The sequence below is a fragment of the Zalophus californianus genome, chromosome 11 (assembly GCF_009762305.2).
Source record: "Zalophus californianus isolate mZalCal1 chromosome 11, mZalCal1.pri.v2, whole genome shotgun sequence".
Classification (NCBI taxonomy): Eukaryota; Metazoa; Chordata; class Mammalia; order Carnivora; family Otariidae; genus Zalophus; species Zalophus californianus.
In genome coordinates, this window is record NC_045605.1 from 90,475,912 (window position 1) to 90,502,062 (window position 26,151).

The 26,151-nt window shown below is 36.3% G+C and overlaps 1 long non-coding RNA gene across 2 annotated transcripts in view; it reads left to right on the forward strand.

Annotated features, from left to right (window-relative positions):
- Positions 1-26,151, forward strand: part of LOC113915064 — a 58,830-nt gene that overhangs the window by 22,049 nt on the left and 10,630 nt on the right. The window contains exons 2-3 of one of the 2 annotated variants that reach the window (XR_003517579.1): positions 3,135-3,214; positions 11,596-11,764. This is a non-coding gene — a long non-coding RNA (uncharacterized LOC113915064). Of the gene's footprint in view, positions 1-3,134; positions 3,215-11,595; positions 11,765-26,151 lie in introns of those variants that run through there. The other variant, XR_003517580.1, reaches the window with a different exon arrangement.

Sequence of the window (26,151 nt, forward strand, 5' to 3'; positions counted from 1 at the left end):
AGAACAATGGAGCAATAAGAGAGAGTTCCTGAATTTCAGAACAACTCTTTGTTAAAGTAAAGTACAATACAGTAGCATTAAAGATCTTTTAAGCAGGGTAGTAGTGTAGTGATAAAGTATCTTGTTATGGCCCTAAAACCTGTTTCTCTTGCTCCCTATTTTAGCCCACTCTCCTCTTGTACCAGTGTGGGGTACATTGGTGTAAACCCAATATGACTCTGACATTATTTTTATAAAATCAATCTCTCATATTCTTCTATTTTGATATTTTCTTATTCATGTGAATCTAGTGTTCTCTGATATGTTAACAAGCTCATTTAAAAAGTAACCTATGATCTACAGACAAAATTTTGGCTATAACTTCCATAGAGATTCATAATTTATATTTGTCTTTTTTAAAGATTTTTTTACTTATTTGAGAGAGAGAGAGAGAGAGGAGCAGAGGGAAAGGGAGAGGAAAAGAATCTCAAGCAGTCTCCCTGCTGAGCACTGAGCCCATTGTGGGGCTTGATCCCATGACCCTGAGATCATGACCTGAGCTGAAACCAAGAGTCAGAGGCATAACCAACTGAGCCAGCCAGGTGCCCCTCTAATTTGTATTTTAAACGTCCTGAGAAACTTTGTTATTAAACTAATCCATTCAAATTTATTTAACTCAGCATTTCCTATATTTGTATTATGATGAAAATAATTTTTCTTGCTTATGAAAATTATTTGGAAAGTTCCATGGAAGGTGTTTAAATAAAGTTTATTCTACTTCAAGTGTTATGCTTATGCACACTTTCCATTTCCTTATGATATATATATATATGTGTGTGTATATATATATAATTAGATTTAATATTCTGTATTTTAAGACAAAATGTAATAAGACATCTGTACAGCCCATTGATAGATTTTTTTTCCTGTCTTGGCACTTAAACCTAGTTCAATCAGTTATGCCTTGAGTAATGAGACCACATGTGACAAATGGCACAATGGGAAATACATGACCACACATGGAAATCAAAGTATAATACACTTTTTTTCCAGGAAGGAGATTCACAAGAGCTGTGGAGCATTCACTCAGGGGATTATTCACTCTTTTTCAGTACATACTCTGATGCTCCCAATGAATCTGAGGCCTCAGTCCCTCAGGATGCACTCCTATAAATAGCAAGTCAAATTGGGAGAATAAATTGAATGAACTGTCACAAACATTTCTCAGTAAAATAAGGGGAAAAGTGTAACTGTAGCCTGAATGAGAATTATACACAGCTTACTAAGCTTTGGGGTCCGCTTGGTTGAAATGCATTTCCAAAGGAAAAAAAGTCAATGTTAAACTACATTTGATATATTTCTTTGCTAAAAGCCACAACTTCCAGTATTCTAGAGAGGAATGATTTATAACTATTACATCCAACAAAATGTTCTTTTTGGCCCTGAAATCTGATAATTTGGTTTTACATGGTGACTGTGCTTCTAGAAATAAAACTCCTGTCCATCACCATTATTATTATTATCAAGGATAGTCTGAGAAGTGCTGTAGAAAGCATAGCACATTTTCCCTGCTTTACTCATGTGTGATAATTGCAGAGTTTTGGGAATGTATTAGCTACAGAAAAGGAAGAATAAAGACCTTAAAGCTGTTTTAGGTAGAAATGAGCAAGGAACCATGGTTTTCTATCTTGGGAGCACTTTTCTTGGTGTATTCTATAATATATTTCATCTTGGCCTTGCAGATGTATTTTTGAATATTTCAACCTGAAACATTTCACTGCTTTGCAAATGTTTTATCAGCCTGCCTTTCTCTCCGCACTAGGACCTGATGCATATTGCCAGTGAAGGACAGAGAATGAGAATGTAGCCCTCATTTTCAATCCCTAATTCTTTTTTGTTTGGTTGTTTTTGTTTTTTGGGTTTTTTTTTTTTCCTCTGTGTGTGTGTGTGTGTGTGTGTGTGTGAGTGTGTGTGTGTGTGTAGATCATGGTTGTGTGGTGGCATATGGATGTTGTAAGGCCAAAAGATACTCTTCATCAATTGTAATAAATGCATCACTCTGGTGAGGGATATTGATAATGGGAGAGGCTATGCGTGTCTTGGGGATACAGAGTCATTGGAAATCTCTGTGCTTTCACTTTTGCTGGGAACCTAAACCTACCCTAAAAAATGAAAGTCCATTTAAAAAAAAAACAGTCTTAGATGTCTTAATATGAGCAAACCAATATCTTTCAGCTCTTGCACAAGAATTACTAAGAAACTAGAGGTGGTTACAGAATGAAGAAAGGGACAATTCTAATTATATTACTAATTATATTACTATTTAATGGCCTTGGTGGCCCACCTATGATGAGCTGCAGGTGCCAGGAAAGATATATAATGATTTTTATATCAGAAGTGGGATTCCTTCCATACTTCTTCCCAGTAGGGGGAATCCCATTTTCAGCTCATATTACAATTAAGAAATTACTCCTTTCCAACAGAAGGAGATCATAGTACCCACCTCCCTTCTGTTCAGCTATACAACACTCATAAATTGGGCACAGAAAAAGCAGAAATTAACTCTACAGAGCATGGAGAGTTCAGCTAAAGAGAGAACAAGTATGCTAAGAAAAAACCAAGGAGACACTATTTCCTAAGTAATTAAGTTATTGATGATAGGAATTCAACAGAACATAATGAAGGGGCCTAATATCTTTAGAAATATTGTTGATGAAGGGTCAATACTTCTATGAACCTTAGAAAGGTCATGTGAACAAAGATTAAAAACTCTCTTCAAGAAGTAATAAATAATCTAATACTAGAAAGTGGCATCCTGGCATAGGCTGATGTGAGCTAAGAGTACAATACATAGACCTGTATTGATGAAACAAATAGATAAATGATTCGGACAAGACCAAAGAAAATCTCAGTCTCTTAGTGACATTAATTTAAAGATTTGCACCAAATCCAAATAAAGAAGAATGAAACACTGATGTTCAGTTCATTTATTTATTTATTGATGTTTAATGCATTCATACCATACTTTAGGTGATTGAACATCCATTGTATATGGTTTTAGTTTGAGAGTGTGCATTCAGTCATTTTTGGTTATTTATTTATGTTTATATGTTTATTAGTCTCATGTTACAAAATACCTCCATGTATCATTACAGAGAGATAAGCATATCTAAGTGAAAGATGAATATGATTGCAGTCAAGATTCTGAGGCCAGGTAGGCAAAATAAAGATAAAGGTATGTTACAAAAAAAACCTACTCTTGTATTTTTATCTGTATCACCCACACAGTACATGGTTTGATTTTTAACATGTGTTGAGAAGTTGTCTGCCAACTCTTAATATTATGCCCCACTAACATGTAACTTAAAAGTCCCTTTCTTTGTCTTGAGGAGGAATATAACAGAAAAGTTGGCAAACTATAGTCTGTTTTTGTAAAGAAAGTTTGAAGACAGCTGCACCCATTCATTTATATATTATCTATGGCTGCTTTCAAGCTACAACAGAGTTGAGTAGTTGCAACAGAGCCATTCAGCTTGCAAAGGATATTTGCTAACACTTTACAGAAAGACTTATTAATGCCTGGCATAGCACAAAGTAAATGCTCTTTGAGTCAGACAGACTCACAAGGAAATACATGCTCCCAGTTAAGCTTCATGTTTTCTGCTGTTTTAGGATTCCCAACATAAAGCAACCTAACTTTCTCTTATTTAGTAAGGTACTCTGTTTTTCCCATTGATTAGGATCTTATCTTGGTGTTGAACATCCAGAATTTCCCACCAGCCCTGAAACTAGGCCAACTCCTAGTATTTGTGGAGTCTAAGGCAAGAGAATAAATGGGGCTAATCTACAACACATTTAAAGTTATAAATCAAGTAAGAAGTATCATTAAATGAGTATGTTTTAGCCTTCTATTTTGATAAGCATACATTTATAATCAACTAGAAAGCCAAACTTGAACTTAGAATATTCAGACTTTTAAGAGTTTCTATACAAAAACATGGCACTATGAAGGGAATTCATTCTCAACCTCCATCCTGCAACTCCTCCATAACATTTTCTTTGCTTTTCATTTCTTCCTCCACTGTGGAGGGCAGCATGCATGTGGACATTCTGCACTCGTGTCCAAGCTTGGCCTATAGCTCCTCACAGTGTCTCCCTCTCCTCTGAAGCCCTGGGGCCATAAACATCTATGACATAGTCAGTCCTTGGGAAAACAGATCCAGCAGAGAGGACTCACAAATATTAGAAGGCCTAGATCATTTTAGCAGAAAACTCCCAGCTCCTAGTTACCTAGAACTTGTTCAAGAAAACAAGCATAGGCTCAGAATATGTTCTTCTTTTGGACCCACATACTCCTTACTCTGTGGAGTGTTGCATAATTAATGGAAAGCCCAGGTAGGTCCCTCTCAAAACCTTGCTCTCAAGACCAGCAGCATCAGCATCCCTTAGGACAGTGGTTTCCAAATGGGGGTGATTTTGTCCTCTAGGGAATACTTAGCAATATCTGAAAGCATTTTGATTAATCACAACTGGTCAGGGAAAGTAGTGGGACCAGTGGGTAGAAGCCAGGGATGCTGCTAAACATCCTACACTGCACAGGATATGTCTTCCAAAGAAGTTACGTGGTCCAAAATATTAATAATATTGAGATTGGGAAATCCTCACCTAGGATTGTATTGGAAATGTAGAATCTCAGGCCCACCTAAGACCTACTGATCAGAATCTGAATTTTAACCATATCTCTAAGAATGTATATTAAAGTTTGGGAGACACTGCTCTAAAGCATGGGGCAGAAGCAGAGGCTCGTTTTACTCTAGGGAGGAGTAGTGCTGGCTAGGACAGATGGCTTGTTTGTGTTCACATAGGATTTCCTGATATCAGTGTTTGTTGTTATGATTTTCCCTCATTCCAACACCACTTTTTCACCTGTTGACTTCTACCTTTGATAATAGATTCAGAAAGTCAGATGTATCTTGTATTTTCATTCTTTCATGTAGAGTCCTGCATACCAAGTTTAATCTATAAGAAGAATTTTGACGGACATTTGAAAGGTTACATCAATAAAGCTCATAAGTCATAATCAGTCATCACAGGCTTTATAACATTATGATTATCCCAGACTGAACTCTCCTGGTTGCCTTGAATCATATCCTGAATTCTATGAAAGAGGGAAAAACATGGACAGACTACATCATAGCTTTTTTAAAGGATTTCATTATCTGAGCATAGCACAGGAAGTCTTCCAGTACTGAATGTCTGGTCTCTTCTAACATGACTCATTTACTGATGATACCAGTTACATTTTTTCAGACCAAAGTGCTGTGGAATGAATGAAATGAAATCTCATTTTTCAGTTGATCCTGAGTACCTTAATTTATTGATAGAAGAACATGTTTGTGTTTAGCTTGATTCTTGTTTTACCCATGCATAGACAACCTAAGAAACTATTCCAGTTTGAAGGACAAAAGCATTAGAGCTGTGTGTGTATTGTGCATAAGGAGAGTATTTCTAGAGGCAGGAGGATAGTGAGAGGGCCATATACAATGTTTTCAAGGGGCCAAGTACTTAACATTTTCTGGTTCCAAACATATTGCAAAGCCAGGCCCTGCATTTAGCATTTAGCCTCCTTGTCTTCATGTGTAGCTTGACTCCATGAGATTTACCCCATCCCTTAAGGATTACAGTCATTTGGTACTTTCTTCCTCTTCCTCATTTCTGATTTTATATTTACCCTAAATAAAATTTATCCACATATTCCTTGAAAATCCACAGTAATTCCAAGCACCATGCTAAATAAAGACCGAAAACAAGCCAAAAAGCAAACCAAAACAAAAAAACCCTTCAACACTTCTATGACTGCATGACTGACGAGAGTTTCAAATCTCCCCAACCCTTCAATTATTTATTTTCTTTTTAACATTTACAAACACTCTCTTCCCATCCCTTCACTCTGGGAATTTTCAGTTTGATATAAAAAAATTATCATTAATTTGCTTTGAATAAATATACAAATGAAAGCTTGAGGGATAATATGAAAATTTCTGAGGTTTTGGTGACCCATGAAATTGTCCAGTATAGAAAGTCATTTGTTTTACCTATTCATACAGGGTGATTTTTCTGGCACCATTGATACTTCTTTTCTCAATATAACTTTATTAGTGGTTCATCAAGACATTTTTCAGGGACAAGATGCATTCCATTAACCTTTGGAAACACTTAGAACTTGCTTCTTTCCCAGCCTTTCCCCATCTTTGGAGCCATCTGTCTCGACTCTATCTCTAGCATAAACCTTGATTTACATGAAGAATGATTTAGTGACTCATCCATTGGTACAGTAGTGACAGACCAACATCAGGGCTGCCCCATCAAGGGACTCTTTTTTTTTTTTTTTTAAGATTTATTTATTTGACAGAGAGAGACACAGCGAAAGAGGGAACGCAAGCAGGGAGAGTGGGAGAGGGAGAAGCAGGCTCCCCGCAGAGTAGGGAGCCCGATGCAGGGCTCGATCCCAGGAACCTGGGATCATGACCTAGGTTGAAGGCAGATGCTTAACCGACTGAGCCACCCAGGTGCCCCAAGTGACTCTTGATGACATGCCAAACTTGGACCTTGCCCCAGGTCTGATCATTGAGCATTTTCTCATTTCCAAGGAGTTTACTTTGCTTGCATTTTTCTATCCTGTTTCTAGCAGGAAGTCCTGGTTCCCAGTGAATATAACTAAACATGTTCTTTCCCGAAAGATACTGTCTCTTCTAACTTGATTAACTAAGTAGATCAAAGCCCAAAATTGTCACTGCCTTTTTCATGTAGATATGTCATATACATTGCACCCTCTTATCCCCTCCTATCCCCAGACTTCTAATTTCTAGACAAAAATTTACTTTAGGAAGTGAAGTAATTTTATCACCTCTAAAGTGCATATTTTTGTAAAATTCTTAAGGTAAAATGTACTTTTATTTCTAGTATTTTTTTAATTAAATCATCGATATATTTTGACATAGGTTTGGGTATTAGACGTACAGTCATTGAGGGAACATGAAAATTAAGTAGTAGTAGTTGAGAGAAAGACAAAATTCATATAGTAATTTCTATATGATTCAAAAATTTTGTAAAATGGCTTTTGTCCTTTTTCTAAGTAAACAGGAGATGGCATAAAGCATTCCCTCTGAATTGTGTTCACATTAAGAATCCTCAGTTTCCAAGATGACTCATACCTAACTGAGTGCATATTGCTGTTTTTCATGCTGAGAGTATTGCTGTTGTCTGTATCATTCTCTGTTTACGTGTTTAAAGGAAGGGGACAGGGTGCGAAATGGTATTTGATTATCTTAAGGCCCTCTTGAAACCTAAAAATGCCAAAGGTATAGCATTTACGTGATCTTAGAAAATTGGGATCAATTATTTTGAAGGTTTCTCTCCCCCCTACTTTAGGCTTAAAATTTTTAAATGTGGCTGTTAGAGAAGCTGATGATACAGAATTAAAACATATACATCAAACTTTGAAGAAATAAAGTCTTAAAAATACACACACACAAATAAAAATACACACACACACACACACACATCCCATCTTGGGGCAGTATTTTTTTTGAACAACATCAAGGGAACAACCAATTACAACATGAAAAAAACTGTTATCTGTGGGGAGAGCAGTTTAAGATTAAATTTTACCAAAATCCTTTACCCATATTATTCTGAGTTCAGGTCTGCTAGTAAGAGGCATGTACATTAGGTCTGTAGAGCAGAAGACAGGTGAGCCATGAGAATTGTGGAAGCATACATACGAATAGAGTAGGAATAGCAACAGTTTCTAATTTGTGTTCTAGAGGAAAAACTTGAGATACACTCCTTCAACAATGACACACAATTGAAAGAAAAGCCCCAGAATACTGGGGGAAAGTTATCTGTTGGGAAATTATTTTAAAAGACAATATTTTGGGGGGACAGATGTTAGGATTCCAACCTATGCCTATTAAATCTGGCCATAGGAGAAAATAGAAGAAACAGAGTAGAAGCCTTTACAGGGGAAAAAAAATAAATTACCATACTTAAGAAAAAGAAAGGAAAATTGAAATAAAAACTAATTAAAGTGTTTTAGGACAAATACATAAATAGGAAATATTTTTATTTCAGTGATGAAAAATGTACCAAAAATTTCCAAAGGCGGCATGCCTGGGTGGCTCAGTCATTAAGCGTCTGCCTTTGGCTCAGGTCATGATCTCAGGGTCCTGGGATCGAGCCCCATATCGGGCTCCCTGCTCGGCAGGAAGCCTGCTTCTCCCTCTCCCACTCCCCCTGCTTGTGTTCCGTCTCTCACTGTGTCTCTCTCTGTCAAATAAATAAATAAAATCTTTTTAAAAAAATTTCCAAAGGAGGAAAAAAAAAGTTTTCTAGAAACACATACCAAAATAATTTTGGTTTTATTTCTTTTTTCCTTCTTTCTTTTTTTCTCATTTATTTATTTACTTATTTTTTACAGAATCCAATAATAAAAGTAAGGACAGAATTTGAGTGGGGCTACTATGTACCAAGATCTTTATATCCAACAAATTTATTAATCATGTTGGAAAATAATAAAAAAACATTTTCCTATATGAAGCCTCAGAAAATATTTCACCCAGGTACGCTTCATGAATATTTCATCTAGGTATGTTAAAAAGAAAACTTGAGGATATTGAAAATTAATTAAAAATAGAACTCAAGTAAAAAAATAGAACTAAAGTAAGAAAAATGAAATGAATAAAAGAATAAGTTATCAAGGATGGTGGTGAGGGTTTTTTTTTTAATTCTGGTTACAGAATTAAAAAATAAAAATCTCTGAAAATATCTGTATTGTTAACAACAGAAACAACAAAATAGCTGGGGTCTTGAAATCTGAGGTGAAATGAAGAGAAAGGACTGGATGTGCCAGGGTCAGCAGAGTGCTGGGTACATAGGGATGGCTAAACAAATTCTGCCAATCTTGTGTTTTTCCCATTGTTGCTATTACATCAAAAAGCAATGCAAGCAAGTTACTGTGTGTGGTTAATGCTGTCAGTGCCCACATTCATCTCCAGCCAATTTCTAGACTCTCCTATCTGTTTTCCTTTGGATGGTGACTCTCCCATGCTGTTAAAACATGCTCTGGTGCTCACGGTGCAGATCAGAAGTTCCAATTGATTTAAGGCACCAGGAGTAGCTTCAACCAGTGGTAAGCAGGCATTTGTGTATAAATACCATAATTGCTTCCCCACATAGTTGGGATCACTTTGAGGCATGCCATTTACACTGGCTCTCAGAGTCTTCCCAATGGGCTTCAACTCGTTACCCACAGAGGTAACTGACTTAATAGGGCACCGGTTACTGGCTCCCTTTTCTCCTCTCACGCATCTCCATCCCACTACTGATACTCCTGTGATCACCTCCCCAAATAAGCCATTCTCACTAAGATCCTGGCCTCAGGTCTGCTCCTGGGGAAAACACAAGCTAAGACACCACAGGTCGTTTAACAAATTGTCAAGCAATACACTACTAAACAAATCTGTCAAAGATGAAGTAAAATGAAAAATCACATACATTTATGGTGGCAGGGTAAATTGATGTAAACCATCTAGAACTCAACTTAACTATATATATATATAATCAAATGCCATGAAATGCTCAGACTCTGATCCATTCGGCACCACTGTGGGAAAACCAACAGAAGGGAATAATGTCATGACACACAGGGCAAAAAATATCTTGTCTTTAATAATATTCATGAACTACAGCAGTTATACCAGTAAAATATTGGGAAAATGTTTCTAAATTCAACAAATCATTGGTAAATATCAGAACAGCTATCAAAATAAGATTAGCATTGTTTAAGAATTACACTGTGGATTTTATCTTAAAGCAAGAAAGCTGCCTCTGATAAAGCATTAATTGATAATCAAGGTATAAAAATCTATCATAAAGTTAAGTTTATTTGCCTTACCCAGAAGTCCTACTACAGTTCCAAGAAAAATAACACTGAGACAACTATTTTATACCTGCCTCTTTTTCCTTTAAACCTGGCCTATCTATTTTTATTTCACTGAGAAAAGGAAGATCATAAGAGTCACATGAATCAATACATATACTTAAAATGGTACCTGTATACCCTGTCCTGTTATAATGGTGACATGGCCTTCCCTGTAGCTAGAACCAAAGCTTCCGGTTGCATATTGCGTTCTCTTGCTACTTTAGCCAACTCAAGGATTTTGCCATGTTAGCTTCTGCTTTTTGCTTTTTTCTCTTTTTTGGTAAGTGTTTTCACCCTTTCTATTGGATAATTTGTATCATTCTGTACTCATCCCTATTAAAAAATAAAGTAACAAAACTCTCTTCTCTTGTATACTCCTGTTTCCTACCAGCTACCGAAAGAGCTGTCTGGTCTTTTTCTCTTCAGCTTATCCCACTCAACTGAAATTTTCTGCCCCGTAATTCCACTGAAATTGATCTCATCAAAGTCACCAAATGACCAGTTTTCCAAATAAAAATGTCAAATATCTGTCCTTATCACCCTTGAACTTAAACAGTTTCTAACCCAACTGACAACTTCCTTTTAAACCAGAATTATTACTTTGGCATGGGAGAAACATCATAATTTTGTTTTATTTACTACTCCACTAATGACTCTTCCTTACTCTCCTCTCCTGGCTTCTCCCACTTTTTTGAGTTCTCCAAATGTTCATTTGCCTGAGGACAGTTTGCATCCACCATTTTTTCCCCCCACTACCTCTACTCTATTCTAGATGACATTCAGACCCATGGTTGAAAATATAGTTTAAACTGTTGATTTCCCAAAATGTATTTCTGAGTTTTCAGGCTCATCTCTAGCTGCTAACTTGATGCGTCTGTTTGAATACCTAATGGGTCTCAAGCACTACATGGCTGGAATAGAATCCCACAGCCCCTTTAATATTCGTCAGCCTGCATTAGCTCTTTATGGCATCACTCATCCAATCAGAAAAGCCAAAAACTTAAGAGTTATTCCTATTCCCCTCTTTTTCTTAGCCCTCATCTCCAAATGGAGTGTCTATCTCCGAAATTTATTCTGAAAACCACCTCACTAAACATCTACCACTATCACTGTAGTTCTGTTTGTTGCCTGGGCAACTGTCATAGACATTGAATGGGCTTCTCACTGAAGTTATCTCCTCTTCATGGTCCATATAAAACAGACATAGTAATATCTTTAAACACAAGAGCTAGATTATAACACATACTTTCACTTAGAATTTTTTTGACTCTAGTTTTTTAATGACTGCAAACCCTACCTAACCTGGCCACAACTTATCTTGCTCATCTCATCTGTTATCACTTTGTCATTCTCTAAAGGTGACATTCACTGGCCTATTTGTGTTATTGAACAAGCCAGCTCATCTCTGTCTTACAGCTGGTACATTTGCTATTCTCACTGCTTGTACTCTTCACCACTATATTTTATATGGCTGTTTCTGTCCTAACATTGAGATCTCTACTCAAACATCATCTCTCTAGAGAATTTTACAGACCATTCTCTCTGAATTCACAACCCCACAAACAATGTGTTACGTAATTATCTATCTCATGTTGGGGAAATGTAATTAAAAACAAAATATCTTCTTAATCCAGAAAACCTCTCCACATCAGCAGAAGAGAAAAAACACAATTGTTAAAGAAGCACTAAACCAGATTCTGATGTACATCACCAGGCATCTCCCAACAGATTTCAAAGACAGGAAGAAAGTTCATCCTTCTATATATTCAAGCAGATACAACCCATTGCATGTGTATTCTCAAGATAAACAATAACTAATTTTCAAATAAAAGCACTTGACAACATTATTTGTCATACATGGTTCATCTTAAATTCACTTAGTAATTGGGATGATCACTATGTTATGCCATTGGCTTTATCCAAAGGACAAATAAACCTCTCCTATTTTATGACAAGATATTTTTGCAACTTGAAACATGGTGCCCACTAAAGGCTTCTACCATCCCACAGAAACCAGGAGATAGGGACACTATATTTTTTGATGATTGTGTTTCAAAAAATGGTTCCCAGATCCTTGAGAAAGACACCCCTGGGTCTTAAAGCTGTAAAGAGGCTTATTTAGCTTTTAAAAAGGTTTGCATATATTTCAAAAAGACAGAAAATAACTTAAAATTATCGGTTTTCTGAGGCAAATTATCAGCTTTTTAATGTTAAAAAAAAGAGTGGGGGGATACCTCTTCTTTTCAATTAATTTTAATTCACATAAACCTTATACTCATTATCATTATATTTGCACAACATGGATCAGCAAATTAAAATTTATTTATAGACCTGTCTTTTTGTAGTATTTTCTTTCTTTTATAATTCAGCTTTCATGAAAAAAAGGTTTTTCTTTTAGTTTATAATTGTATTCTGACTGCCTCTAACAATGTCTGGACCATAATATATACACAAATATTTATAGAACAAATAGTATTATCATTTAATAATATTATTTAATAATAGTATTATATAGTATTAAGCAAGAAAAATACTATGCACAAAAGATAGGCTGGGAAAAATACAGAAAAAAAATTTTTAAATGATTTTTGAGAACTACCTATGAAAATGTTTTTAAAGTTTATTTATAGATTCCAGTGTTCTATTTTTAAGAGACTTTATTTTTTAGAGTAGTTTTAGGTTTACAACAAAACTGAATGGAAAATACAATGCTTTCATATATTTCCTTCTTCATCCTGCCACTTTCCTCCCCTGTCCCCCATAGCCTCTTCCACTATCAGTATCCTACACCAGAGGTATATTTGTTCCAAATGATGAACCTATATTGACACACCATTATCACCCATTTCATAGTTTACAGTAAGGTTCTTTTTGTCTTTGATATATATTCTATGGGTCTAGATGAATGTACATGACATGTAGCCATTATAAACATAAAATTTTCACTGCCCTAAAAGTCCTCTGTGTTCCAGGTATTTATCCTCTATTTACCTTAATGCCTGGCAACCACGGATCTTTTTACTGTCTTCATAGTTTTGTCTTTCCCATAATGTCATATAGTTGCAATCTTAAGGTATGTAACCTTCTCAGATTGGCTTCTTTTACTTAGTAATATGCATTTAAGTTTCCTCATGTCTTTTCATGGCTTGAAAGCTCATTCCTTTTGTGGTGCTGAAGAGTGTTCCATTGTCTGGATGGACCACAGTTTATTTATCCATTCACCTACTGATGGACATCTTGGTTGTTTCCAAGTTTGGGCCATTAGGAATAAAGCAGTTATAAACATCTGTGTAGATTTTTGTTCTTGGACATATATTTTCAACTCATTTGGGTAAATACCAAGGAGGGTGATTGCTGAATCATATGATAAGAGTATTTTAGTTTCGTTAGAAACTGCCAAATTGTGTTCCAAAGTGGCTATACCATTTTTGCAGTACCACCAGCCATGAGTTCATGTTGCACATCCTTGTCAGCATTTGGCATTGTTGGTGTTTTGGAATTGGGCCATTCTGATAGGTATGTAGTGGAGAGTCCAGTGTTTCTCAAAATGAATCTGTACTTTTATTTATATGGAAAAAAATTAACTTAGTAAGTGGATCATTGACTTGGAAGAGATAAAGACAGGAATTGAATCCAAATACTCTATGAAGGATTCATTGTATCAACTTTTCTTTTTTTTTTAAAGATTTTATTTATTTATTTGACAGAGAGAGAGAGAGAGAGAGAGACAGTGAGAGAAGGAACACAAGCAGGGGGAGCAGGAGAGGGAGAAGCACACTTCCCACTGAGCAGGAAGCCTGATGCGAGGCTCAATCCCAGGACCCTGGGACCATGACCTGAGCTGAAGGCAGATACTTAATGACTGAGCCACCCAAGGCGCCCTGTATCAACTTTTCTTAACATATTTGTTGATATTTCTTTTATTTTTAACTTTTGTTGTCTGTTTTGAAATGGTTTCAACATTGAGGATAACTGGCTGGAGGTGTGAGTTGAGCATTGTTTGGCAAGAGTTTTGTTCATGTCTGTATCTTTAGAGTCATAGAATTATGGTATTCTATCCTGAGACTCCGTTCAAATAGTTCATATTTAAAACTCCCTAATCTATACATTCTGTTGACCCAATACAACTTTAAAAGGTGTTTTTGACTTTTGGCAAAGAGAAATTTGGCTCTATATTATATTTCTGAAAAATCTGATTTTCTCTCTCTTAAGAGCCTCACAAATTGTTTTTGTAATAGTTTTGAAGGGAAATGGCAGGAAGTATGAACTGATACTTCTGCATATTTATTGAATAAGTATAAAAGATTCTAAAATCAGAAACAATTTCACATCTATGGCATTTATCCTATCTGTCTTACTTCTGGATGATTTGTGTCTCTCCCTCATTTCATTGTGTACCAGAGGATATGAGCATTTAGTTTTCATTCACTAAAGTCCACAAACTTCATTTTAACCTACCCCTATGTATAATAGAAGCAAATATTATATTTATCAAGTCTTAATGGTAAACTCACATAAACTATGCAGAAATTAAACTGCTTACCCAAAGCAGCCATTTTTCTCTTCCATTTGTTAATCCAATATACTCTTTCAGAGATTACTCTTAGTACCATGTACATTTTTTATGGCTCCAATAAGGATCTAAAATGCTCTTTCATATATATAAACTACACAATGTGGGCTCTTGAAAAGCAAGATATGCTTTCCAGTCTTAGAAAATTTCAAATGGTCAAAACTTTCTGGAAGTGATATAGATGTCATGAAAAATATACACATTTCAGAGTAATTAAAACCAGTATCAGACAGCTGTTGTTTAGGAACTCCTTAAAGAGATTTTTATGGTAGGGGAAATATTAGATGAGATGACCAAAAATGCCCTTTCAAAGTGTAAATTGTAGAATTCAATCATTTGTAAGACCAGGAACCTAGAGTTATGCCACAGAATAAGGGGATGATTTATTTGACTTAAATTTGAGTCCATTATCAGGAAAGAATGGTTGTGTCTGTGAGAAACAAAAATTCAGCTGTAGGGCGTTGAATTCTGTGTCTCCAAAAAGACATGTCATCGCCAGCCTAACCCCTGGCACCTGTGAATATGACTTTATAAGATCTTTGCAGGTTTAAGTAAGGGATCTTGAGACAAGATCATTCAGGATTTAGGGCAGGCCCTAATCAAGTCTTAGTGGTAACACAGTTTCCTAACACATAAGGACAGCCATGAAAAAAACTGATAGTGATTGGAGGAATGTGTCTATATACCAATAAATGCCAAGAATTGCCAGAAGCCACCAGAAGCTGGGAAATAAGCATGGGAAATATTCTCCCTCAGAGCCTCCAGAAGGAACTAGCCACATCCACACCTTGATTTCAGACTTCTGGCCTCCAGAACTGTGAGGGAATAAATTCATGCAGTTTAATTCAGGTTGATGTAATTTGTTACCAAAATAGACCCTATCAAATTGACTTTAAAAATATGGAAATGTATTAGCTCACACAAATAGAGAAATGACTCTCTTTGGAATTGAGTGCTCTAATTCTATTTCTCTGTAATTCTTTGGGCTTTGCTACTTCCTTTAGTTGTTTCATCTTTAGTCCAACTGTGAAATGGTTGTAGCAGTTGCTAAACTCATACACGGTTGATAACTTCCCCATGAAAATGAGAGAGAGATAAGAAACTTGCTTCAGATGGCTCTCAAATTCCAGGAATAACTTATTCAAAAGACTTAGAAATACTTCACCCAAAATTTATTTGCCCAAGTGAGATCATGTACTTTTTTTTTAAATCAATAAACATGACATTATCTTTCGACTATTCATGCCCTCTCATGGAGGTGGAGCTGAATTCAGATTCGCTGGCACCACAAGGACTTGCATAAGAAAGGTTAGATACCCAAACAAAATGAATTTCTGTGAGAAAGGAGGAAGGGATCACAGATGTTGGGCAAATAATTTTAACTACAGGATAACATGAGCAATATAATATTCCTACCTCATAGACACACTCACTGAGCAGCTTGCCTTTGTAATAAATATCAAGTGGCTTTGACTTCCCCAGTAAACTTTTGAAGATAACGTTTCTCCCTGACATCTGGAGTTTAAAAAACTTTGCTTCTATAATGGCATTTCTATTCAAGTTTGGTGATACCACCAAAGGTGGGAGGAAAAAGGTAGAAAATAGTATTGGCTTTCTGGATTAGAGGGGAGGATATATTATCTGTCATGACATATTCAGAAGCATAGTACTTCTAAACCCTATGCCTTTCTGTCTCCTACCCTCTTAAAATCCTGTCTTTTCCTGAAAGATCAATAGTCAGGATGACATGGTCTAACCTATATGGAATAAATTAATGGACTTTCCTACTGCTGTTGGGTCGAATGTATCATACTTTTGGTAGATTAAACATTTTCAAACAAGTAGAGGGATGGCTCAGACAAAGAGAGCTATTTGATAATGAGAAATTCTACGAACAAAGCACTACGCTAGACATATTAATGTTCAATACGTTCCTCTGGGGATTTAGTCCAGTGGAATTGAAAAAGGAACAACTATTAATGTTTCCAGTGTTACATGGCTAGTGAACTGCCCAGATTGACTTTGACCTTGGTTTAATTCCTAAGCCCACACTGTCTCCAAAAGAATCTGTAACCAAAATTATTATTGCAAAGGAGTCACTAATAAATTATGTTTGTATCATTCTTTACTATAGACAAAGAATTGTAGTTAATACTCAGACAACTTTATGTAAAACAAGCTATTTTACTTCAAGTTCCCCTGAGGCAAAACTCAAAGCGAGCGTTTGTATTCAAGTGATTTAGTAGGAAGAACCCCCAAGATAAACTGGTGAAACGAGAAGCAGGACAAGGAAGAGAAGCCAAACAAGGCTATGATTTGTGGCAAAGCATAGCAGAAGGCCATTTCCGCTGATTTCAATGGAAAATTCTGGAGTGCGAGATTTGCTTCAGCAGTTGCCAACTCCTGCAGCCAGGGACTTAAGTCTCACACCCTAACCTGTCAATCTTTGTATCATCGGCTAAAATCTGCACCAAAAGGATTTAAACTCTATGCTTGCAGGGAAAAGTGGCTCTAGCAGTCTGTGGGCCACACACAGGAAAAGAGTCTCAGGCATAAACCCTTAATAAGTATGCAGGGAAGGGCTTACAGAAATATAAAAGGGACCCAAGGAGATCTGGGTATAGTACCTCTGTTGGCTGTTCCATTGTCTCTTAAAAAGGAATGATGTATGCATAGGATAACCAAACCTGGAACTGTCCAAAAAACTTGTTTTAAAACAAACACTACAAATGTGTTGTGTGTTCTTAAATTATTGAATACCTCATAGGTATACCAATTCTAGATTGATAATCTGTTGGTAGAGAAAAGCAAACTAAACGTTTCTTCCGTTAGCAAAAGGGTAAGAGGTATATCCATTTGAGTGAGGAATAATGTTCTGTGTCATTAAAACTGGATTGATTAAAAATTGTTTCTTTACCTGCCAGGGTCTAGTTGGAGAATTGTGGTTGGGGCATAATTAACAAGATAAATGGACTAGGGGCCTTGTTTATGATATACAGTTGCTTTAGTTTATATCCTATAGAATTGTCTGGGTTGTTGAAAATTGATAATGGGAATTCATATAGCCCTCTAAATTCATGATTTGGCTTTCAAGTCATTCTGGAAGTAATGTCCTATGATGTGCTGTTGTAAACATCAGCTGGTATACAAGGATTGATGACACACATTTACTTGGAGTTTTTTTTTTAGCCATGTATTAGTTTCCAATTGAAAAAGAAAACCACATAAAGTTCCTTAATAAATGTAGTGTGAGCTTGATTGAGACACATTGCTAATATTATTAAGTGCCCCAGAGAGTAACTGAAATATCATATTGTTGGTATTCACACTTCCATTTTTGTCGCACAGGGCTTATAAAACACTTACAAACACATTACTGTATGCAAAACATAATGCTCTTTCTGGAACTCTGGTTTTTATGGACTTTTATGGCTGAACAATTGATATTTACCTATTGAGATTGGCTTAGAAGACCCTAAAGCAGCCCAGCAGAAGATAAACTATGACTATTTGCTTATGAGAACAGCAAAATAGCTAAAGGACTCTTTAAATATTCCCAGTATTAAACCAGCATGACTGTTTAAAAGTTCAACATTTCACTGTCATACTCAGCAGTTCCGTTTCTCTTCCAGACCTCTTTGGTAAAAAGGGCCCTGAGAGATCTTCTGAAGGGATTATGTCCTCTGTTGTGACCAAATACAATGAAACTATCTCTTCTTATCTGAGACTGTCTTCATGAGAGTTACGGGTACTACCTGCATTCACAGGTGCTAATTGGGGTTCAATAGTGTCAGATGGTCTGATGCGGACTTAGGATAAAGAAGGGTTTTAAACAGGGTTAAAACTAAAGATGTTTCTTTCTGTGATTCTGTTAAAAAAAAAAAAAAAGACTTTTTTTTTTTCCCCCAAGTCACTGTAATTCAAAAGGCTTTATCCTAAAGGGTTAAACTCTCTAGTCCAAAAAAAGTGGAATCACTCTATTTGAACACCTAAGAGAAGATATGTCAGAATTTAAGCAGCTACATACAGAGTGAAAGAAAATTCCCGGAGCGCCTGGGTGGCTCAGTCGTTAGGCGTCTGCCTTCAGCACAGGTCATGATCCTAGGATCCTGGGATCGAGCCCCGCATCGGGCTCCCTGCTCAGCGGGGAGCCTGCTTCTCCCTCTCCCACTCCCCCTGCTTGTGTTCCCTCTCTTGCTGTGTCTCTCTCCGTCAAATACATAAATAAATCTAAAAAAAATAAATTAATAGTAAATAAAATAAAAATAAAAGACAATTCTTTTCCTGGCAGAGAAAAATAACGTGGGGTCAGAAAATAAAATTGACCTTAGACAGATGCATTTAGGAGAAAATAAATGTTGCTAATAAGTAAATAAGACATTAACAAAGCCCAAGGTAGTTTGGATGTCATTAGGGACCAGGTGGCATATTAATCTGACTATGTGAAGGGGACTGACTTCACATCGGCAGAAGAGATAGGAAAGCATTTTTGGAAGCTGCAGTGAAGTTCTGAAAGGTGAGGTGTGAAGATTGGCTTCTGGGAAACTATGAATAGACAGGCTTGGTGGAAGGGAACAGAGCCATCTTCCAGAGCAGTGATGAAAACAAGGCCGTGAAGGCAAGCGGTCTGGATCTTTGAGGGCCTGGGGCCATGTTAAAGATTCTATCCCGTAGGCAGTGGGAACCCATTAAATATGTCTGAGTACAGAAGTGACAACTGTAGGCTTTTGCTCCACTTCAAGCCAGAACAGAGACTATCAATTACCACAGATTCTATTCTCTCTCTTAGCCAAATGGAGGCTTGATGGGAGAATCCCTATTGTGGGCAGAGAGTGGGAAGGGAGAGGAATAGAAGGTTTTCTGAGTAGTCAGAGCTCCCAAAGGTTGCACAGCTTGTGTTCTTCCGTACATAAAAGGGAATAATTAGTCCCAGTGGGTGTTACATCATAACATGCACTTTATGACTGTGTCTGCACAATGCCAGGCAACTGGTGAGCATTGTTTTATTGTTCTAACTGATCATTTTAGTTCAGTGCAAACTAAACCTGGGGCTAATGTTTCTAATGCAGCTGAGGGCATTTTTATGGTGGAATTTTCCATGTTAACTTTCAGAATTATGTAAAGCGAGGGTTTTTCATTTAATTTCTTTACATTCTAAGCACACAGAGCTACAACCATATTGGCAAGAACCTTTTATATGAGTGACAAGGCAAAAATGAATGGGCCATATAACCCACCACATTAACCTGGTTTTCAGAACCTACAATGATTTGTTTAGGTCAATGACATGCATTCAAAGAATTGGAAATGTTATGCGAGAAAAGTAATCCAATATTCTGTAGTGGGGGGCAGATGGACTTTGAGGGTGACAGAAAGACCCAGGTCTATTTTCCTTTCTCAATACTCTTCAGCTGTGGGACCTATGCAGTTACTTCTCTGAGCTTTGTTTTACAGATATTTTTCAGTAAAGAATTGATTAGACATTTTCAAGTGATTTCGTATAAAATAATGTAATCACTAAGAATAATATGAATGGTATTTCCCAACATAGAATCATGGAATTTTTTCTTTCCTTTTTTTTTTTTAAGATTTTATTTATTTATTTGTGAGAGAGAAAGAGAAAGAGAGAGAGAGAACGTACACAAGAGCAGGGTGAGGAGTAGAGGGAGAAGCAGACTCCCTGCTGAGCATGGAGTCTGATGTGGGGCTCAATGTGGGTCTCGATCCAGGGACTCCAGGATCGTGACCTGAGCTGAAGGCAGATGCTTAACTGACTGAGCCACCCAGGTGCCCCATGAAACATTTTTTTTACAGCACAGGTGGAGTGAAACATGCCCACGATGCCACATGTATATGCCTATATATACAGTTACAGTGCCATGCTTTTATCCTTTTACACTGAAGTATAAATTTTTCCTATTTTCCTATAATGAGGTTTTGGATAATTTTGCTTTCTCATTTGTAATTTTACATGATTCTTTTATTGCCAAAGACTTTTGTGCCTTTAATGTAAAATACAGCTTTTAAATAAAAATACAAAAAAAAGAATATTTTCTTCAGTCTATTGAATTACACTTACTGGAGCACCAATGACAAACAATTATCACTGAAGATGCATGAAGTTACTAATTGTATCCAGCACTTTCAACTTTGCTGCCTACCAGGCTGGAAGCCAGAAGTCTGGAAGGCTTGAATCTCCAAAACAGAAGCAGTTTGTGGGAAATGTATATTGCATTAGGCACATTATCATCACAGCAAGCAGGTATTATTAAAATTACAATATGATGAGAGACTTAGAGCCACAAGGAGGCATGAACAAAATATACAATTGTTAAGTGGTGAGGACAGGGTGGACCCTAGGCCAATTTGATTTCAAAACCCATGCTTTCTCAACAACACAATATTGCTTTACTGTTGCTCAGTTTAGAATCAAATAAGAAAAAGTAAGAAGCAATGGCTCTAGAATATGCTTTGCTTAGGTGATCATATAGGTATAATTCTGAGGAGTGATTTTTGTTTGTTTGCTTCAAAATACCACTGTCTCTGAATGTCATCAGTATAGCATTTTTTTTTCTTTTAGGCAGGCAAAGGTGTTTAGCAGGGAAAAGTAGAGCTGACAAGGAGCTTCTTTACAGTTGAAGTTAGAAACTTGCAAAATGAAGGAGATAGCCACTAAATGCTATGTATTTCCCATCACACCAGTATTTGAAAGTGGAGGTGAAAACAAATTGGATTAACTATACTAAAGATCCATAAAGAATTTAAATAAACTAAGAATCCAACACATAAGTAAAAATACTGAGATAATAAAGAAGAAAACATAAAAATCCCTGCACTTGCATGATGACCTGGCCCCTTTGGGATTGTGTAGAACACATGGGTGAGATCCTCAAATAGCCTCATGTGCACAAACTGTGCACCAATAACTTTAACTGAACAAGCCTTCTGCTCTCGGATTTTGTGCATGTTCTGTATCTAATTCTCACAGAAACCCTGGGTACTAATTTTAGTGATTCTAATTTTAAAGATGAAGTTACAGAGGCTTCTGGAAGTTAAATAATCATTCCAGTGTTTTCACATAATCTAACTTTAAAGTTAATATTCTTTCCAGTGAACCATGTTTTCTTACCCCATCGGATCTGATCTGCTTATGATGGGTAGGGACAGTGCATGAGAGCTACCTCTCTTGAATGTGATTCTAAGACAGTACATAAACTAGTAGGGACTTTCAGCTTTTAGTTTGACAAAATTCAACTTTTTTTTTTTTTATTTGCTTTTGCTTTGTTTTGTTTGACAGACCACCAGATATACCACCTTGGTCTGGAGTCATTTTTCTTTTTTCTTTCTTCCTTCCTTCCTTCCTTTCTTTTTGGAAATTTTTCTTAATGAACATCAACAAAAGGAACTTAAGGCTTTGAGGCATCACATAATATCATGCCATGTAAGTTCTTCATTATGTTTATACTTTTTAAACTATTGGTATCAAAGCATGGGTCATAGTTCTGTAGTGAAGATTCTATAGAGATCCTTGAGGTAAAATCTTATGTAAATACTGTTTAATATTATGGCTCTATCAAGCATTTTATTCCTGGTATATATGTTAATTTTTTTTTTTTTTTAACGAAAAGGTGAGGGAGGAAGAAGGGTGTGGTCGAGAGAGAGAAAAGTCTTTCCTGTTAGGCTTCCAACCACAAGACCACTGTTCATTGGTAATGTTGGCATTGGGAGAAGTGGTGGTAAGACTGGTAATACCAGTGGAAAAAGATGAGGGCCCAGGAAAATCCTCTATTCCTTATAAGCTGACTATGATAAAAACTATCTAAGAATTTGCCCCCAATACATGAACTAATGATTTTAATTAGTAATACATAAAGAGGATTCTCTAGAATAAGAACACTCCTGTAGGGACGCCTGAGTGGCTCAGTAGGTTAAGCGTCTGACTTCGGCTCAGGTCATGATCCCAGGGTCCTGGGATCGAGTCTTGCATTGGGCTTCCTACTCAGCAGGGAGCCTGCTTCTCCCTCTCCCATTCCCCCTGCTTGTGTTCCCTCTCTCGCTATGTCTCTCTGTGTCAAATAAATAAATAAAATCTTAAAAAAACCACAAAACCCTCTTGTAAACCACATGCAAAGTTAAATAAGTCTAACTGCAATAATGACAATAAATAAACAACAGCAACAACAGCAATAACAAACATAAAAAAACCCCACGTTTTTCTTGAATCGAAATTAATAGAGGAGCAGTGAACAGAGATCAGAAGTCTATGAACATGCACCAAGACAATTGTCCCTATGTGTCTTAATGTGTATTTTTAGGCCCAATTTAGCTCACAGCTAAGACTGAAAAATTATGGACTTTTCCAATGCTTAACTATATTACCATTTTCAGATCCTGGCACTGGATGTTTCTGGATATGTTGCTGATTAAGAACCAGCCAAATACTGTGAGGCTCACTGGGTTTGCCATTTACTTCTAAATGTATCAGGTTTCTAGTAATGTTGCTTTTCAGAGGTAAATGGCTCTTCCATCAAAGAGCACATTTGCATACCTTTCAAATCTCATCACCCTAAAGTAATCATCACTTGATCATAATAGCTTGCCAAGCGCTGAATGACATTGAGTAGTTTGTCATACAGAATGTATGGGAAATAAGCAAAGGTATGCTGTACGTCTAAAAGACTCCCTTTGAAGAGAATATTTTGGCTTCCAGTAGATTTCTCTACAATCTGTCCTTTAAAGAAGTATTTGCAGCTTCTAGCTGATACAATTTAAGTATTCTATAACTAAATCTCTTTGTTTATGCACTCCTTTATTTGTATGCATGATACGACTCTCCAAAAATGCTCCAAATATGATACAGGACTTAACACAATGCTTTCAAGGCTAGAGTTTCCTTTTTTGCATTTATCCTTCTGTCTGAGGTTAAGGAAAAGTTTACAATTTTGGACAGGTCTAGAACATGTAAGTACTTGTCTATCAAGGGAATATAAATAAATAAGTAAATAAATAAATAAATGTTTAAAAAAACTCACAGATCTTAAGAAGTAAGAGCAAAGTAATAGTAGTCTGATGGTGAGATGAAAATACCTTATTCTGTATGTGATAAAAATTTGTAAGACTAGGGTGAGGCCAATTTAGGTTGGAGTTCTGTATATTTTACTTATAATAAATAATAAATTCTTTATATTTATTTACAATAAATAATAAATAATAGCTCTCTCATTTTGAATAATATAGTGGATAGTTTTAGCCTATTTTCTGTTATGTAGCATAGGGATTATAGCAGCTATTTCTCAGGGCTTTAAATGTGTTATACATTATATGGCACAAGGAAGATACTTAATCCAGGTTAGTTTGTTATCCTTGTAAATTAATGACTAGAAAAAGCGAAGAATTTTTTTAATATATTAGAATAAAAAGCATAATTATGTAATACTAAATTGCATAATATGTTCTTACTGGATAGCGACTTTCAATCTAATTATTAATTAGATTTGTTCTCCCAATTATAGTTTTGTATGTTTTTGATTTCTAAATGAAATGCTTTTTTGGCATGACATTGCCTAAAATATTTTGTTCAAGTAACTTTCTAGAAATATGACAGAACTTGGTAGATGTTTTGCCATAACTGTTTACTTTTCTTCCTAAGCATAGAGATAAATTACATTTTCCAACCACCTGCATGGTTTTTGTTTAGCAAGAGAGAATGTGCACAGCCAGCACTACCCCCAAATCTCCTGCATGTGATTTTCTCTGCTCTTTCCCTCTATGTTGGCTGAGTTAAAGAGAACCTCAATGGTGATCTTTGAAGCCTGGTGGAAACATATAATGGACGTAATGAGGTGTAATAACCAGCCTTGAGGATGACCCCCAATAATTTTCACATCTCGTTGATCAAACCTTTGTGTAGTCCTTTCCCAAATTGAAACTGGGCTGATCTGCATGGTAAATAGGATACTGCTGAAGTGATAGGTGACTTTTAAAACTAGGTCATAAAAAGCATTGCAGCTCCCACTTCCATTTCTTGATTTGCTGATTCTGCCATGGGGATACCCAGGCATCCCTGCAGAAAAGCCCAAGTGGAGAGAAATTGAAGTACCTGCCAATAGCCAGCATGAATTTGCCAATGAGTCCCTTGGAAGATATTGCAAGCTTTCATCCTTAATCAACCCTCCAGATGACTGAAACTTTGGCAAATATCTGACTCTTTATGAGAAACTCTTAGCCAGAGTTGCTCCCAAATTTCTGACCCACAGAAACTGTAAGAAAAAAAACAAATGTGTTGTTGTTAAGCCACTTTAATTTACGGGTAATTTAAACTTAGGAGTAAGTTGTTATACAGCAATAGATAATATATCTGGTGACCTAAATCTTAGGTTCGAGGAGATTCTCCCAGTAGAAATAGTTGCATTGGATTCAATTAAATAACAATTGATTTCCATTATGTAAGCAACTAAAATTTGTTTTAGTACTTTGTGTTAGCTTAGCTAATATAAAGTCCAGAGTTCCAAAACCTCTGAATTTTCGGGTTATTGACATTTTGGACTAAACAATTCTTCACTATGGAAGGGTGTCTTATACATTATAGGATATTTAGCATCATATTTGATTTCTGCCCACTAGATGCAACCTTTTTTCCCAAGTTGTGACAATAAAAAATGTCTCTGTGTATTGCCAAATATCCCTTAGGGTGGAAAATCACCCTAGTTGATAATCACTGAGCTAAAGAAATGTTAGCATTCTTTTGAGTATTAAGCTAGTGTGATCCTGATCAAGTCATTTAAACTTAGTTTGCTCCTTTATAAAATCAAAGTTGATTAGGCAAGTGAAATTTAACTCTGAAATTGAACAGACCTTGTTTAAAAGTCTTTTCTCCTTTCTACCATATGAGTATCATAAGATCACTTAGGAATACCATAGGATATAATTTTTTAAAGGAAACAAATGTCCTAGCTCATGCAATAAAACAAGAGAGAGAACAAAAGGCATACAAGCTGGGAGAGAATAAATAAAATTGTCTTTGTTCATTGATGATGTGATTGCCTATATAGAGAATATGAAAAATTGACAAAAAATTGTTGTAACCAATAAGCAATATAGCAATGTTGAAGGATAAAAGGTTAATATATAAAAGTCTATAGCTTTCTTATATACCAGCAATGAATAAATGGAATTTGAAATGAAAAAACTCAATAGCATTTATATTGGCCCCCCAAAAATGAAATAATAAGTTCTATAGTTAACAAAATAAACACAAGATCTTATGAGAAAAACTACAAAACACTGATGAAAAAAATCAAAGAACCAAATAAATGGAGAAATATTTTATATTCATGGGTAGGAAGGCTTGGTATTGTCAAGAAGTGAGTTCTTCTCATCTTGCTCTATAGATTCAGTGCAACCCCAATCAGAATCCCAACAAGTTATTTTTTTTTTAAAGATTTTATTTGTTTATTTGACAGAGAGAGACACAGCGAGAGAGGGAACACAAGCAGGGGGAGTGGGAGAGGGAGAAGCAGGCTCCCCGCAGAGCAGGGAGCCCGATGCGGGGCTCGATCCCAGGACCCTGGGATCATGACCTGAGCCGAAGGCAGACGCTTAATGACTGAGCCACCCA